The sequence below is a fragment of the Erinaceus europaeus genome, chromosome 1 (genome assembly GCF_950295315.1).
Source record: "Erinaceus europaeus chromosome 1, mEriEur2.1, whole genome shotgun sequence".
Classification (NCBI taxonomy): Eukaryota; Metazoa; Chordata; class Mammalia; order Eulipotyphla; family Erinaceidae; genus Erinaceus; species Erinaceus europaeus.
Window position 1 is genome coordinate 23053484 of NC_080162.1, and position 17972 is coordinate 23071455.

Genomic DNA, 17972 nt, shown 5'->3' on the forward strand with positions numbered 1-17972 from the left:
GGGCTGTGTGGTCCCAGCATTTCCCAGCATGCATGGCCTGCTCCAGAGTGGATTTTGTGATCTCCGCAGTTCAGCCCATTGTGGAGAGTCATAGTGACCATCATAGTGACACACAGACACACACACCAGCTAAAACTGATGGGAACTCAGACCACCTGGAGTCATCATATTCCGTGTGTGTGTGTGTGTGTGTCCTGACCGGGGACTGGGGTAGCACAAGAAGGAAGTAAGCAGAGCAGAGGTAAGTGTGGGACAGTTCTTCATCCAAGCAGGCTCCATAGCAAGCAGGTTTTCTGGAATTCCCTGCCACGCCCCCCCCCCCCAGGATTCTGGGATATCTGTTTAAACCCCCTCACCTTCTGCCTATCACCTATGCAAGAGAGCCCTTCTTTGCCATCTGTATCTTTTTAAAAAATATTTATTTACTTTCCCTTTTTGTTGCCCTTGTTTTTGTTGTTGTAGTCATTGTTGTTGTTATTGATGTTGTCGTTGTTAGATAGGACAGAGAGAAATGGAATCAGGACCTAGATTCTAATCCAGATGCTGTGTGACCACTGTCTACCACCCCAGCTTCAGTTTCCCCGTTCACAAAGTATGGAGTTTATACCCTCTGTTCTGTAAGATGCTTGACTGGTATTCTGTTATTTGAGGGGTTATTTGGGGGTCCTGGTTCTAGACAAGGGTGTGACAACTGCAGTCCCTGGACTCTTCTGTGTTACAGGCCAATGGGTGAATCAGAAAAAAACCAGGAGCAGAGAGAATATGGGGTAGTTCTGACCCTGTGACCAAGTGGCTGCCTAGCTATGACAGAGCTGGCTCACACACCTGGTCGCAAAGTTCAGGCTGTTTGTGAGAAGAGAAAATCCTTTTCAACAGCAGTCTCCCAAATGAGAGTAGACATAGAAAGACTTTATCCAGTAGAAGCTGGCAGCTTTTTTTAAAGTGCTTGCCTAGTTTTAAAGATGCATTTCCTTATCTACGAGAGAGAGAGAGAGAAAACATCAGAGCATCGTGCTTCAAAGTCCAATACCTTATCCACTGCACCACCTCTTGGGCTACAGTTTTGCCTATTCCAATTGAAAATATAATACATGCCCATGGCTAAAAGAAAAGCCAAACACTACAGAAGAATTGATGGCAAGGAGATCCCCTCCCACTCGTGTCTGGCTCCTTCCCCTCCGCTGTGCCAGCCTCCCCATAGAGGCGAATGTCCTATCTCTCACATAGCCTCTCTAGAAGAGCCGTACTGAAGCATCTATTTGTACATGTAAATATTTAAACACAACAGATCTGATCCAAGGATCTCAGCCCCTCAAGGTAGAAACATGAAATCATTTTATTTTTCCATTAACTGCTTAGAAATTCATTTTGTTGCCACCGTGTTCCCCACTGGATCTCAGTTCCCTTAAGGATGCCTCTGTGGAGCTCCCTAACTCCCCCACCCTTGCTGTTATTAAGACTATTTCAGTTGCTCAATCCATCCATCTTGGAATTCCCAGCTTTCTCTTTTAACTAAAGCCCTCAGAGCTCCCTCCTGTGAAGCTGTGCTGCCTGCTCCCCAAGACTCCCTGCTGCCATCCCTCCAGCGTCACTCAGTCACCTGGCTCCCAGCAGCAGGGCATCTTCCTCCTGCTGACCTCCATCTCTAGATGGAAATGGCTGTCCTGGGTCAGCGTGGGTAGATGGGAAATTAGCTCACCTGCCTTGCTATGCATGCAACACAGGGCAAGCCCTGGCACCACATGGGGAGTGCTGAGGTGTCTGCTCTGCTCTGTCTTTCTGCACCTGTATGAAAAAGCTGGGCCAGGGTGTTCAATGTATACATGCACGAGGGCCTGGTGAGAGAGGAAGGGAAAGGAAAAGGAAGAGAGGAGAGAGGAAGGAAGGGAGAAGCAGGATGGTAGTGCATCTGGTTGAACACACATATTAATGCAGGTTCAAGCCCCTCGTCCCCACCTGTAGGGGGAAGCTTCCCAAGCAGTGAAGCAGAGATGTAGGTATCTTTGTGCTTTTCTATCACCCCCTTCCCTCTCAATTTCTCTGTCTCTATTCAATAACTAATCAGTTTTAAAAAACGAAAAGAGGGAGTGAAGGAAGAGAAAGAGAGAAGAAATTAAAGCACATGTCACCATGAGCAAAGATCAGGTTTGAGCCCTGGACTACCTACCACATCGACGCACCTGAAGAAGGGAAGCTTCATGAGAGCAGAGTGGCACTGTCGTGTCTCTCCTCTCTCTATCTCTCACCGCCTCACCCTCTATCTAGAGGAGTGGTGGAATTGTGCAGGCACTGAACCACAGCAGTAACTCTGGTGGAAATAAAAGAGAACTGTCATCAAACTGATGGTCACTACTTGCACCAAGCACAGGCACCTCACACCGAACCTTAAAGGGGTGTCCTAGTGCTCTTGATTTAGGGCCACCCAAGCCCTGATCTGTCAAAACACACATGGGCGCGTGAGGGAGCAGGGTTCTGTGCTAGCTGTCCCACACCCATTCAGTACATTGTGGCATCTCTCCTGGGTCCCGGGGCTGGGCTACACACAACCCTGAGGTTCTCGGTCTAGAGCAGAGACAGAAATAAGTGGGATAAGAGACCACAGAAACTCAGCTACACCTGGGACTGAAGAAAGGCTTTCTAGAAGGGAGGAGAGTTTAGAACTCTTGGGTTGTATTCTCTCGGTGGTTCATCAGTTGGGCAATTTGGAGAAGATACTTAGATTTTTGTTTATAGATTTATTTATGAGAGAGAGAGTAAGAGAGAGAGAGAGAAAGAGAAAACCAGAGTATTGCTTTGGTACATGCAATGCTGGGGACTGAATTCAGGACTTTGTGCTTGAGAGTTCAAGGCTCTATCCTCTGCACTGTTGTTTTCCCCGGGCTGGCTTCACGGACGGGTAACAGACGACCCGGGACTCATGGCTGGGTTGTAGGCAGTATCTCTTTATTCATGCAGGACGCAGCACAATCTAAGCCGAGCTAAGCTAAAACTAAACTAAAACGAACAATGTTGTCTTTATATATACTTCCCAAGTAGGGCGTGAACAGGATGTGACATAGAGAGGGTGGAGAGAAAAGTGACTGGTGAAAATCAAGAGTGTGACAAGGAGAGGGGGCAGAGCAAAAACATATCATGAACCTGTGGGGATTGAACCAATGCCCTGGAGGGAGGGTGGTGCTTGTTAACAGCGGTTATGTAAATAGAATGAAGTGGTTATGTAAATAGAATAGTGTTAAGCAGGGGGGATTTAAACCAAATGAAACAGAAGGGGTTTTTAAAAGCATACCAACACTGCACCACCTCCTGGGCCACTGTAGAAGATATATATTTATATATATGAAGAAAGATAAATATTTATTTGATTTGTGAGAGAGATGCAGAGACAGACACATACAGGGAAAAAAAAACAACAACAGAGCACTGCTTAGCTCTAGGTTATAGTGGTGCAGGGAATTGAACTTAAGACTTTGGAGCTTCAGGCATGAGAGACTCTTTTCATAACCTTTATGCTATCTACTCCTGCCCTAGAAGATACTTTTCAAAGAAACTTTGCAGAAACTTTTTTTTTTTGCCACCAGGATTGTCATTGAGGGTTCCCCATCTATACAATTTCTCTACTCTCAACTGTGCTATTTGTTTATTTACCTTTTTTTTTTAAATATGAGGGTAGGAGAGAGAGGGAGAGATAACAGAGTGCTACTCTATCACTCATAAAGCTGCCCCCCCCCAACCTCGTTGCAGGAAGGAAATAAGGAGATACAGAAAGAACAAAAGAAGGAAAAGGGAGGGAGAAAGAAAGGAAAGAAGGAAGGGAGGAAGGAAGGGAGGGAGGGACGAAGGAGGGAGGGAGGGAGGGAGGGAAGGAAGGAAGGAAGGAAGGAAGGAAGGAAGGAAGGAAGGACCCACAGGTGTTCCTATGTGGTGTCTAGGGGGCTCAAACCCAGGTCTTCACACATGGCAATGTGTGTGCTCTACTAGGTGAGCTATCTCCTGCCCCCTGCAGAAACTCTTTTATGGAACTTCTTAGAGAAGGTATTGGTGTCCTTTTAGCAGGTGTGAGACCATATGTAAAGGCCATTGTCTGCCAGAGGTGCTGAATTGTTCTGATGGCCAGTTTTAGTGTAGAGTATTGATGGTAAGGGTGTTTCCTCAGAGACTAACCCAGGAGATGGGGAAGGTGGTATGGGGCGGGGCAGGGGTGTGCCAACGTGTCTGTGCTATGCCAGAGCATGAAGGGTTAGCCCAGCCCAAGCCTCACTGTGAATTGCTTGACTCTGTTCATTCCAGTTCTTGGGCCTTTAAGAAGATTCCCTAAAGAGAAAGTTTGCACTTAATGGAAATAAATATAAAGATCAGTTGCTGGGGCCAGGTGGTAGCGCACCTGGTTAAGCACACATGTTACAATGTACGAGGACTCAGGTTCAAGCCCCCAGTCCCCATCTTCAGGAGAAAGCTTCATGCAGGGAAAGCAGGTCTGCAGGTGTCTCTCTGTCTCTCTCCCTCTCTGCCTCCCCCTCTCCTCTCAATTTCTCTTTGTATCTAATAAATAAAGAAATAAAAACATTTTTTTTTAAAGAAAGCAGTAGCTGCTTAAGAAAAAAAAAAAAAGAAATCAAGAGATGCCCCCAGAGGCAGGAAACGCCCTTTCGTATGTTAGGCCTTGCCCTCTGAGGCAGGAAACGCCCCCTCAGGCCTCCCCTTGGCATCACACTGGTGCTTGCTGCTCTCTTACTTGTTCCTCCATGTCTTGTGCCAGTTCTTTTGAAAATGCCTGTACGATATAGGTTTCTGTTCACCCTACACTCCCGATACTATGGCCATTAGTTAAAAAGAAAGGGGGAAATGTTGGTCTGCTTCTAAATTTTGCTTCTAAGACCTCCTTCTGTTACATTGCTTGACACTGTGGTCTATTTGCATAATCACTGTTTTCATTGGTTTAATCCCCACTGGTTCGCATGCTTTTTCCTTCTCCCCACCCCCTATCCTACGTACTTCCTCTTCCTGACACTTCCGCCTCAGGAGATATATAGGACAGAATTGTGACTAGAGATTAGATTGTTGAACTGCATCCCCACTCGTCAGTAAAGACTGAACTGCGTTCCCAGCTCAGCCATGAGTCCCTGGTCATCTCTCTCCCGCCCGCGAAGCTAGCCCGGCAGGGAAGGGCCATGCTGCTGCCTCAGAGTCATGACTGCCAGCCAGTATGAGTGACAGTTCCAGCTCCCTGCATTTTAGATCAGGCTCAGAGCTGTGATGGTAATAGGGTTCACTGGCGGGGACAGGGTTCCAAGTGCCTAACCCCCTCAAAGCCTGACAAGAGGGGACTTGCAAGATAGCTCACTTGGATAGTGCACTTATTTTGTTAGGGGCCTGACCCAGGTTCAAGCCTGGCCCCCACCACACTGTGGAAAGCTCCAGTGCTGTGATGTCTTTCTACATAAATAATATATAAGATAGAACATCATATATATAATCACTGGAGCTCAGTGCTAACACTCCCAGTAGCCCACTTTTTCTTCCTCACTTCCGTTGTTTCCTTTTGTCTATTATGGAGAGAAACTGAAAGGGGAGGGGGGGGAGACAGGAAGAGAAAAAAGAGAGACATCTGCAGCCCTGCTTCACCACTAGTGAAGCTCCTCCCCTACAGGCAGGGGTCGAAGGCTTGAACCTTGGTTCTTTTTTTAAATTTTTTTTATATTCATTTCTTTTTTCCCTTTTGCTGCCCTTGTTGTTTTATTGTTGTAGTTATTGTTGTTGTTCTTGATCCCGTCATTGTTGGATAGGACAGAGAGAAATGGAGAGAGGAGGGGAAGATAGAGAGGGGGAGAGAAAGACAGACACCTGCAGACCTGTTTCACTGCCTGTGAAGCGACCCCACTGCATATGGGAGCTGGGGGCTTGAATCAGGATCCTTCCGCCAGTCCTTGCACTTTGTGCAGTTCTTATCGATGGTAACATGTACACCCAATTGGGTATGCCACTGCCCAGCCCCATAACAAAACAGAACAGAACAAAACAAAAAAGCCATCCTGCTAAGGGAATCCTGCTGGGCACTGCTTTCCCCTGGTTGCATCAGGGAACTGTGGTACCTGCCCCACTCCCACCTCTTTTCATGGGGTGGCAGCCTCTTTCCAGGAGCCTGTCCTCTGCCTGATGAAACCCAGAGCAGAGTAGGGCTTAGCTTCCAGGCTCTCAGGTCCCAGCAATTACCTCAGGACAGGCTCCCAACAGCCAATACTGTGACTACCCCAAGGGGTTAACACTGGGCAGACTGTCCCTTGAGATCTGTAGGGTTCATCCTGACCCATTTCACAGAAATAAATAACATTGAAAATAAAAAACACATACAAAAGATCAACGAAAGTAAATGTTGGTTCTTCGGATGAGTTGACAAAATCTACAAACCTTTAGCCAGACTCACAAAACAAAAAAGAAGATCCAAATTAATCAGATTGTTAATGAGAGAGGAGATATCACAACAGACACTGCAGAAATTCAACATATCAAGCGAGGCTACTATGAACAACTCTATGGCACCAAGCTAGAGAACCTGGCAGAAATGGACGATTTCCTAGATACCTATGAACTTCCAAAATTAAATAAAGAGGAACTAGATAATATGAACAGGCCCATCACAGCCAATGAAATTGAAACAGTTATCAAAAACCTTCCCAAGAATAAAAGTCCTGGACCAGATGGTTTTACAAACGAATTCTATAACACCTTCAAAGAAGAACTAATACCTCTACTTTTAAAAGTCTTCCAGAAGATTGAAGACACTGGAATACTCCCTCCCAGCTTCTATGAAGCCAGCATCACTCTGATACCAAAAGCAGACAGGGACACAGCCAAAAAAGAAAACTACAGACCAATATCTCTGATGAACATAGATGCTAAAATATTGAACGAATTTCTAGCCAACTGGATACAGCAGTATATTAAAAAGATTGGTCATCGGGAGTCAGGCGGTAGCACAGCAGGTTAAGCGCATGTGGCACAAAGTGCAAGGACCAGAGTAAGGATCTGGTTCAAACCCCCAGCTCCCCACCTGCAGGGGAGTCACTTCACAGGTGGTGAAGCAGGTCTGCAGGTGTCTATCATTCTCTCCCCCCTCTGTCTTCCCCTCCTCTATTTCTCTCTGTCCTATCCAACAACGACATCAATAACAACAACAATAATAACTACAACAATAAAACAACAAGGGCAACAAAAGGGAAAATAAATAAGTAAATATTTAAAAAAAAAGATTGTTCATCACGACCAAGTGGGATTTATCCCAGGCATGCAAGATTGGTTTAATGTACATAAATTAATCAACATGATCCACCACATCAAGAAAAGCAAGACCCAAAACCACATGGTCATATCAATAGATGTAGAGAAAGCCTTTGGCAAAATCCAACATCCTTCATGATCAAACTCTACAAAAAATTGGAATAAATGGAAAATTCCTCAGGATAGTGGAGTCTATATATAGCAAACCTATAGCCAACATCATACTCAATGGTGAAAAGCTGGAAGCATTTCCCCTCAGATCAGGTATTAGACAGGGCTGCCCACAATCACCATTACTGTATAAGTACCACACTAACCGATTGCACCACTGGAGCTCCAACTATCATCATTACTATTCAATGTAGTGTTTGAAGTTCTCACCATAGCAATCAGGCAGAAGCAAGGAATTAAAGGCATACAGATTGTAAGAGATGAAGTCAAACTTTCCCTATTTGCAGTTGACATGATAGTATACATAGAAAAACCTAAAGAATTCAGCAAGAAGCTTCTGGAAATCATCAGGCAATGCAGTAAGGTGTCAAGCTACAAAATTAACATTCAAAAGTCACTGGCATTCCTCTATGCAAACACTAAGTTAGAAGAAATTGAAATCCAGAAATCAATTCCTTTTACTATAGTGACAAAAACAATAAAATATCTAGGAATAAACCTAACCAAAGCAGTGAAAGACTTGTATACTAAAAATTATAAGTCACTACTCAAGGAAATTGAAAAAGAAGTGGAAAGATATCCCACGTTCATGGGTTGGAAGAATTAACATCATCAAAATGAATATACTACCCAGAGCCATATAAAAATTTAATGCTATCCCCATTAAGATCCCAACCACATTTTTTAGGAGAATAGAACAAATGTTACAAATGTTTATCCAGAACCAGAAAAGACCTAGAATTGCCAAAACGATCTTAAGAAGAAAGAACAGAACTGGAAGCATCACTCTCCCAGATCTCAAATTGTATTAGAGGGCCATTGTCATCAAAACTGCTTGGTACTGGAACATGAATAGACACACTGACCATTGGAATAGAATTGAGAGCCCAGAAGTAAGACCTCACACCTATGGACATCTAATCTTTGACAAAGGTGCCCAGACTATTAAATGGAGAAAGCAGAGTCTATTCGACAATTGGTGTTGTAATAAATGGGTTGAAACATGCAGAAGAATGAAACTGAAGCACTATATTTCACCAAACAAAAAAGTAAATTCCAAGTGGGCCAAGGACTTGGATATTAGACCACAAACTATCAGATACTTAGAGGGAAATACTGGCAGAACTCTTTTCTGCATAAATTTTAAAGACATCTTCAATGAAAAGAATCCAATTACAAAGAAGACTAAGGCAAGCATAAACCTATGGGACTACATCAAATTAAAAAGCTTCTTCACGGCAAAAGAAACCACTACCCAAACCAAGAGACCCCTCACAGTATGGGAGAAGATCTTTACATGCCATACATCAGACAAGAGTTTAATAACCAAAATATATAAAGAGCTTGCCAAACTCAACAAGAAAACAAATGATCCCATCCAAAAGTGAGGAAAGGACATGGACAGAATATTCACCACAGAAGAGAAAGAAAAAAAAGCCAAGAAACACATGAAAAAATGCTCCAAGTTTTTGATTGTCAGAGAAATGCAAATAAAGACAACAATGAGATACCCACTTCACTCCTATGAGAATGTCATACATCAGAAAAGGTAACAGCAGCAAATGCTGGAGAAGTTGTGGGGTCAAAGGAACCCTCCTGCACTGCTGGTAGGAATGTCAGTTGGTCCAACCCCTGTAGGGTGAAGACTGGAGAACTCTCAGAAGGCTAGAAATGGACCTACACTATGATCCTGCAATTCCTCTCCTGGGGATATATCCTAAGGAACCCAACACACCCATCCAAAAAGACCTGTGTGCATATATGTTCTTAGCAGCACAATTTGTAATAGCCAAAACCTGGAAGCCACCCAGGTGTCCAACAACAGATGAGTGCCTGAGCAAGTTGTGGTATATATACACAATGGAATACTATTCAAGTATTAAAAATGGTGACTTCACTGTTTTCAGCCGATCTTGGATGGAGCTTGAAGAAATCATGTTAAGTGTAATAAGTCAGAAACAGAAGGATGAATATGCAATGATCTCACTCTTAGGCAGTAGTTGAAAAACAAGATCAGAAGAGAAAACACAAGTAGAACCTAAACTGGAGTTGGTGTATTGCACCAAAGTAAAAGACTCTGGGGTGGATGGGGGGAGAATACAGGTCCAAAAAGGATGACAGAAGACCTAGTGGGGGTTGTATTGTTATGTCGAAAACTGGGAAATGTTATGCATGTACAAACTATTGTATTTACTGTCAAGTGTAAAACATTAATCCCTCAATAAAGAAATAAAAATAATAATAATAAAACAGGTTGGTGGTCCAGGAGGTAGCGCAGTGGATAAAGCATTGGCCTCTAAAGCATGAGGTCCAGAGTTCATTCCCTGGTAGCGCATGTACCAGAGTGATGTCTGGCTTTCCCTCTCTCTCTCTCTCTTTCTCTCTATTCCTATCTTTCTCATGAATAAATAAACAGAATCTTTTAAAATAAATAAATAAACAAGGCAGGCTGGGCCAACCAAATATCTCACATGCTGCTTTGTCATGCATAAAGCCCAGGTTCAAGCCACACTGAAGGAAGTTTTGATGGTGTGGTGTGGTCTTCTCCCTCCCTCTCTCTCTCTCTCCCTCTCTCTCTGTCTCTCTCTCTCTCTCTTTCTCTCTCCTTTCTCTGCCTTCTCTATCTAAAAAAGTAAAAATAAATAAATAAAGCAGATATGAGCAAGGATAGAAAAGGAAAAATGGAGACCACTTCAGGGAGGGCTGCCAAGACAAAGACAAGAGACATCATATCTTAGTGAGAAGAGCTCAGAGAAGTCTGCTCCTCTGCCAAGTCACTTACTGATTTCTAACAATGCACCAGCTGAGAACAGCAGCTGACATGCTAAGCAGAGCTTCTTTCTGATAGTCTCATCATATGTGGAGACCAAAATCAAGGAAGAAGAGTCCTGTTAAACAATCAGGCTTTGGGGCCAGGCGGTGGCACACCAGGTTAAGTACACGTGGTACAAAGTGACAGGACCCGCACAAGGATCCCAGCTGGAGCCCCCAGCTCCCCACCTGTAGGGGTGTCACTTCACAAGCAGTGAAGCAGGTCTGCAGGTGTCTGTCTATCTCCACTCCTCTCTCAATTTCTCTCTATCCTATCCAATAAAATGGGAAAAAATGGCCACAAAAGCAGTAGATTCATAGTACCAACACTGAGCCCCAGCAGTAACCCTAGTGGCAAAAAAAGAAAACAAATTTAGGCTTTCAGTCGGGATCCCTGAAAGTCTCCAGACTAAGAGTAAACAGGGAACAGGTCATCCTTAGAGACTTGAGACCTGCATTCTGGAAGATGGAGCTGGACTTACGTGAGGTCCTGAGTGACGTCCATCCTTGGCTCCAAGTATGCCAGAATGATAATCTGCTTCTCTCTTTCTCTTTCCCTCCCTTATAAATAAATACATCTTTCAAACAGAATTGAAACCCAGCACTCTTAATTCACAACTGCCAATCAGAAATGAAATATAGTTTTCTCTAAAAGATGATCAGAGATTAAGTTTCCATGAAAATGTTTGCATTCAATAACAGGTTTTTTGACCTGCCAAAATGACAGGGCTAAGGAAAATAAGAGATAATAGAAAGGACGACTGGGAGTATGGATTGACCTGTCAACACCTATGTTCAGCGGGGAAGCATTACAGAAGCCAGACCTTCCACCTTCTGCACCCCATACTGACCCTGGGTCCATACTCCCAGAGGGATAAAGAATAGGAAAGCTTCCAGGGGAGGGGATGGGATAAGGAGTTCTGGTGGTGGGAATTGTGTGGAGTTGTACCCCTCTTAGCCTATGATTTTTATCAGTGTTTCCTTTTTATAAATAAAAAAAAAAATTTAAATGAAATGACCTGTGGGTCAGGGAGATTTCTTAGCTGTAGGGCACCAGACTTGCATGCCAGAGGTCCCTAGAGGCCCCTAGTTCAATCTCCAGCAGTACCATATGCCAGAGCTATGAAGTGCTCTGGTCTCTCTCTTGTTCGCTCAGTCTTTCATGAAAGTAAATAAACATACTATTTTTAAAATTCTATGTACAAACATCTGAGAATGCCCTAATTCTTGTCATCTGGTTGACCCCTGAGACCAGACAACAAGTAGACATAGAACCAAGATCTCTCCCCAAGGAGAGAAAGATTTCTGACTTGATCAGGACTATACCCCCAAGATTCATTCTTAATACAGACTATTGTTCTTACAGATACTAAGTCTACTTTCACACCAAGGACAAATGCCCACCACACAGAAACCTAAGCCAAAGAAACTACACTGCTAACCCTTAGAGCTTAGGCCATTGGTTGAACTGAGGACTCTAGGAACTAGTAGACCCAGAGGTTGTGGGGATAGAGACCAAGGGCCCTACCTACCTCACATAGGACATAAAAATCACACACACACACACACACACACACACACACACACCCCTAGACCAAGTCAGACACACAAAGTCTAGAATCCCAGATAAGGTCTTCACCACTAACCAAGATCTGGCTGATTTTAGGTATGTGTACTCATTAAACAGGTTTTTCTTTTCAATATATATTTTTATTGTTGGAAAGAGCCAGAGAGAAATTGAGAGGGGTGGGAAAAGTAAAGAGGGAAAGACAGAGAGACACCTACAACTGTGCTTCACCACTCGTGAAGTTTGTGCCCTACAGGTGGGGACCAGGGGCTTGAACCTGGCTCCATGTGCACTGTAATGTGAGCATTTAACAAGATGCACCACTGTCTGGCCCCTTGTATTCATTAATTTGTTTACCAATTTATTTATATCTAATATACTTCTTGATCTAAGTGCTGGTGGCATGGGTGTTCATTTTGTGATCTTTCGTAAACTCTATGTTTATGATTTATATACTAGCTAGATAGAGACTATGTTTCCATAAGAAGACATCAAATAAGAAGAAAAAGTGGACAAGATGCATCAGAGGGAGTGAGGATGAAGCCTAGGAGAGGCCAATGGTTGTTGGAAGGCTCCTGAGCAGGAGGGAGAGATGGGCTGAGATCTGGCCCAGAGGAGGCCAACCTTAGGAAGGAAGAGGCAGAGCTAGGGAGACAGCATAATGGTTCTGCAAAAGACTCTCATGCCTGAGGCTCTGAGATCCCAGGTTCAATCCCCAGCACCATCATAAACCAGAGCTGTGCAGTGCTCTGGTCTCTCTCCCTGTATCTCCACCCCCATCTCTCATTAAAATAAAATAAAATAAAATATTTTTTTAAAAAGGAAGGAAGAGGCAATTACCCTGCTGTAACCGAAGAAAAAGATGATAGGAGCTGAGGGAGCAGACTTGGCACTGAGATATAAGGACTTTCCTGTGTGGTGGCCTCTGTCCTTTCTGTCCTTTAGGAGGTGGGAGGACAGGCCACCTCAGGGTACTATGGGTGAGTGAAAGAGGAAGGTGTCAACAGTTCATTACTTTTTTTTGTTTATAATTTTTATTTATAAAAAGGAAACACTGACAAAAACCATAGGCTAAAAGGGGTACAACTCCACACTATTCCCACCACCAAAACTCCATATCCATCCCTTCCCCTGATAGCTTCCCTAGTCTTTATCCCCCTGGGAGTATGGAGCCTGGGTCATTATGGGGTGCAGAAGGTAGAAGGTCTGGCTTCTGTAATTGCTTCCCCACTGAACATGAGAGTTGACAGGTAGATCCACACTCCCAACAGTTCTTATGGAGAGTGGACCTAAGGCATTTTTGAGATGGCTGGAATCCCTGAGACCCCAACACGAGAGGGATCCATGGATTTGTTCCCTTAGACATTTCTCCAGTAACACATCTGCTCAGCTGCAGAGGGCGCTCCACTGGTGAGGAGGTTCCATGGGGACTGAGAGAACTACCGAGATGCTACAGAAATGCTGGGCTATGGGTTCAAAGGAGTAGAAGGAAATCTGTTTGGTGTATAAAGAGGATGAAGATGGACACGGCAGGGTCAAGGATTGGTGTTTCCAAATGGTTCAGAACTTAAGATGCAGCAGGAAAGGGACCGCATGAGAAACTCGAATTAGTGACACAGGCATAGGGTTTGATGACTCAGCAGTTATAGATGTTTTCTTCTCTCTCAAGAGCCATGTGCTCTGCCTGGAACCCAGTAACCCCACAAAGCAGGAAATTCTTCTTCTAGCGTTTGCCCTTCTTCTGTAGCCAGTCAACAGCATCAGGTTGAGCCTGATGTAAAGTTTTGAGACCTCCTTTGAATCTGGAGAGGTGGCAGTCGTTGACTATGTGGGTCATAGTCTGTCTGTAGCCGCAGGGGCAGTTCGGGTCGTCTCTGGCTCCCCAGCGGTGGAACATAGTGGCGCACCAGCCATGGCCTGTTCGATAGCGATTGAGGAGGGCCCAATCATAACGTGCTAGGTCAAAGCCGGGTTGACGCTTGCAGGGGTCTGTGATGAGGTGTTTGTTCTTGACCTCAGCTGACTGCCAGCTCTGTTTCCAAGAGACTGGAACAGAGAAGTTCAGTGTAGGCGTAGGGGACCAGATTGGGTGACGAGACGTCAAGCGTTGAACAGGGTGGGCGAAGATATCCGCGTATATTGGCAGGTCCGGTCAAGCGTAGACGTGGGAAATGAACTTAGATGATGCCGCATCCCGACCAATATCTGGCGGGGCGATGTTGCTAAGAACTGGCAGCCATGGAACCGGGGTGGAATGGATGGTTCCAGAAATTATCCTCATGGAGGAATATAATTTGGAATCTACCAAGTGGACATGGGGGCTACGGAACCATCCTGGGGCACAGTATTCTGCAGTGGAATAGCATAATGCCAGAGATGATGATCGTAGTGTGGAAGCGCTCGCGCCCCATGAGGAGCTGGCCAGTCTTGCAATGATGTGATTCCTCGCGCCCACCTTTGCTGCAGTTTTTATGAGATGTTTGTGAAATGACAGGGTGCGATTGAGAGTAACGTCAAGATAGACTGGCTGGGCTTCATGCCGGATTCTCGTATCGCCAAGCTGCACATTAAGCTCACGCGAGGCCGAGGCATGGTGTAGATGGAAAAGAGATGATACCGTTTTTGCAGTGCTAGGGATTAGTCGCCATTTTTTACAGTAATCAGATATCAGAGACATGTCTTTCGTGAGTGTTTCCTCGAGGATGTCGAACTTTGATGCCTGAGTTGCACAGCAGATGCCATCGGCGTAGATGAACTTCCTTGAAGAAATTTCTGGGAGGTCATTGATGTAAATATTAAATAGCGTAGGAGCCAGAACAGAGCTCTGAGGGAGGCCACTTGAGACAAGTCTCCATCTGCTAGACTTGTCACCCAGATGCACCCGGAATCTTCTGTTTTGGAGAAGAAACGATATAGTGTTGGCCACCCATGGAGGCAGGCATCTTGGGATCTTGACCAGGAGACCACTGTGCCAGACCGTGTCATAGGCTGCTGTGAGATCAACAAAGACAGCACCCGTCTTTAAATTCTTCTGGAATCCATTTTCAATGTAAGTTGAGAGGGCCAGGGCTTGTTCGCCGCAGGTAGATCTTCCTGGGCGGAAACCAGCCTGGGCGGGTGATAGGAATTTCTCTGTAAGAGGAGAAATACGTGACAGAAGCAGCCTCTCAAGGAGTTTGTAACACACGGAGAGGAGAGAAATTGGTCTATAGCTGGCGGCCAGTGTTGGGTCTTTCTTTGGTTTCAAAACCGCTATAATCTTCGCACGACGCCAAACTTTGGGCATAGACTCAGATTCCAAGATGTGGGACAGGAATGAAGCGAGCCACTTCTTTGCCGCGGGGCCCAGGTTGAGAATGAGTTCTGGGGTGATGTTATCATAGCCAGCAGCTGTTCCCGGTTTAACCCTCTTCAAAGCGTCTTCCAGTTCAGACAGTGTAAAGGGAGAGATTTTTGGAGATGGACAAGATAACCAGAAGTGGGTTTGACCACTCGTGGGAAATTTCTCTTTTCCAGACTGGGTCGATCTTAGCACGTCCAACTTGAGTTAGGTGACTGGCCACTGAGTTTGGAGATACGGGAGGATGGGAGACGGGAATGAAACCCGCGAACAAGCCCAGGCTGTGAGCACGGCAATGGCAGGAAAGCGTCACAAGATGGCAGCACTAGCCCGCAAAACCATGCCTTGACCCATCTGCTCCCAAAGGCTAATTTCCTTCTGTTTCAACTATTCAGGCTTTTCATGTTGCTTGAAGACCTACAGATGTGCAGACCTTGAGTAAAATGAGAAAGGAGAGGAAAAGAGAAGAGAGGAGAGGAGGAAAGGGAAGGGGAGGGCAGGGGAGGGGAGGAGATAGGGGAAGAGAGAGGGGAAGGGAAAAGGGAGGAGAGGGGAGAGGGGAGGGGAGGGGAGGCAAGGGGAGGGAAGGGAGAATGCATGGCCCCGCTCTACCAAATATCTTCATTGAAAGGTGTCCATTTCAATCTTTGTTGTTGTTTCTGTTATCACTGAGCTTCACTGCTCCAGGCCAATTTTTCAGTGGGAATGGGAGGGGGCATAGGAGCAGTGGGGTAGGGTGAGGGTGAGGAGTGGGTGGGAGGGTGTAGAGACCACAGCACCAACACTTGGCCCAGTGCAATAGTATCTCCTAGGTTAGCTATCTTGTCGGCCCCAAGTGACTCACCTCTCACTTACCATGTGCAAGCACAACCTCTTATACCTTAGCTTCTCTCCTGCAAAAGGAGACAAGAGTGCCTTGTGATGTTGTGTATCAGACTGACAGAGATGGTCCCTGTGGGACTGGGCATAGCTAGGCCAGATCCCGGTAAACACTCTTCTTCCTTAATAGCAATAGGTAGCTTACAGATCACCTACTTGGTGCCTTTGCATAAAGCCCAGAGGTTGGGACTATCTTACTCTTGATAGATGAGGAATCTCAGGTTTGGCTTCCCAAGGATACATAAACACCATCCCAGCCCAGGCCTTTTGAGTTCCAGTCTGCCCACCTGGCCAGGACTTCCCTCCCAGCGAGACCTTGCAGCACACCCAGCTCCCTGGGGCCAGGAACAACCCCCTTTATAACAGCAGGACAGCTTCTTAGAAACTGTGGGGCTTTTTCAAGCCAGGGAGTTATGAAAAGATAGCATAATGTTTATGCAAAGAGACTTTCATTCCAGAGGGTCCAATGTCCCAGTTTCAATCCCCAGCACCACTACTAGCCCGAGATGAGCAGTGCACTGGTAAAGAAAGAAAAATAAACAGAAAGAGTTATGGGATGTTTTTCTCCCGGGACTGAGAGCTATAAAAATGCCAAAAGATGGCACAATGGATAAAGTGTTGAACTCTTAAGCTTGAGGTCCTGAGTTTGATCCTTAGTGGCACATGTACCAGAGTGATAACTGGTTCTCTGTCTCTATCACAAATATATAAATAAATAAAATCTTTGAAAAATAAAATGCCAATCTAGTGGAAATGCTTTTGATGTTTAAAGTTCTCCATTCTCCCACCCTGGCTGCCTCCCTCTTCCTTCCTCTTCCCCTCCTCTCCTCCCTCTAGTTTTATTTGCTCCTCTTTCCTTTTCTTTTTCATATCCTTTTCAGAACAGCAAGCGTGTGCAGTGGGTATGTGGCATCTTAGCACCTCCAAATATTTTCCCTGATATTCTGACAATGCTTGCAAGTAGGAGGTGGTTGTCATCGACTCTGTTCAGTTGCAGTGACCTCCATCTACCCCCAGATACACCATGGGGGGCCTCAAGGCAGGAAAGTGAGGTCACTCCTTCCTAAGGACTGACAAGAGTACGTCATATATGGCTTCTCCATAGCAGGGGTTTCAGGGTACAAGAGTCCTCTACTCCCCTCCCTTCCCTGGTCCTGGAATTCTTCTTCTCTCTGTATCTCTGTCTCTCCGCCACCTCCCCCTCCTTGACCCATCTCCTGCTTTCTAATAATCTGTGAGGGCTGAAGTGCCCACAAGGAAAAGCTTTGCTCAAGGTCACCAGGTTGGCAGAAGTACGATCAGAATCTGAGCCCAAGACTTCTGACCCCCCCATTCTCATGCTGCTGGTCCAATTAGTCACAGCCTCAAACATTCCCCTAATGATGTTGAGTGCCCAAATCTACCTGACTGTGGCCTCCAGCACTGCCATCTGTTTAGGTCCTGGAAGAGAAAAGCCCACATTCACCAGGAAGCTGCCCATCATCAGGTGAAGTAGTAATATCAGATGTCTATTCCTGTTTTTCTGTCTCAGTGATGGAAGCTTTTGTGGTCTGGGAAGTGGTGCAGTGGATTCTCAAGCAGTAGATTCTCAAGCATGAAGTCTTGAGTTCTACCACCTGGCAGTACATGTACCATAGTGATTCTCTGTCTCTGTCTGTCTCTCTTTCTCTCCCTCCCTCCTTTTACCTTTTTCATAAATAAATACATCTTTAAGATTTTGTAAAATTATTTATTTATTCCCTTTTGTTGCCCTTGATAAATACATCTTTTAAAAAATGACGGAAGCTTTTCCCCAATCCTCTCTGACACCCAGCCCTAAAAACCTCGAGTGACCTGTGTCTCATCCATTTGGAGAAAGCTCCCCTCAAAGCACTACGGGGGGGGGGGGTTTCCTAGTACCTCTGGTTTTCTAAGCAGATGTCCTGAAAC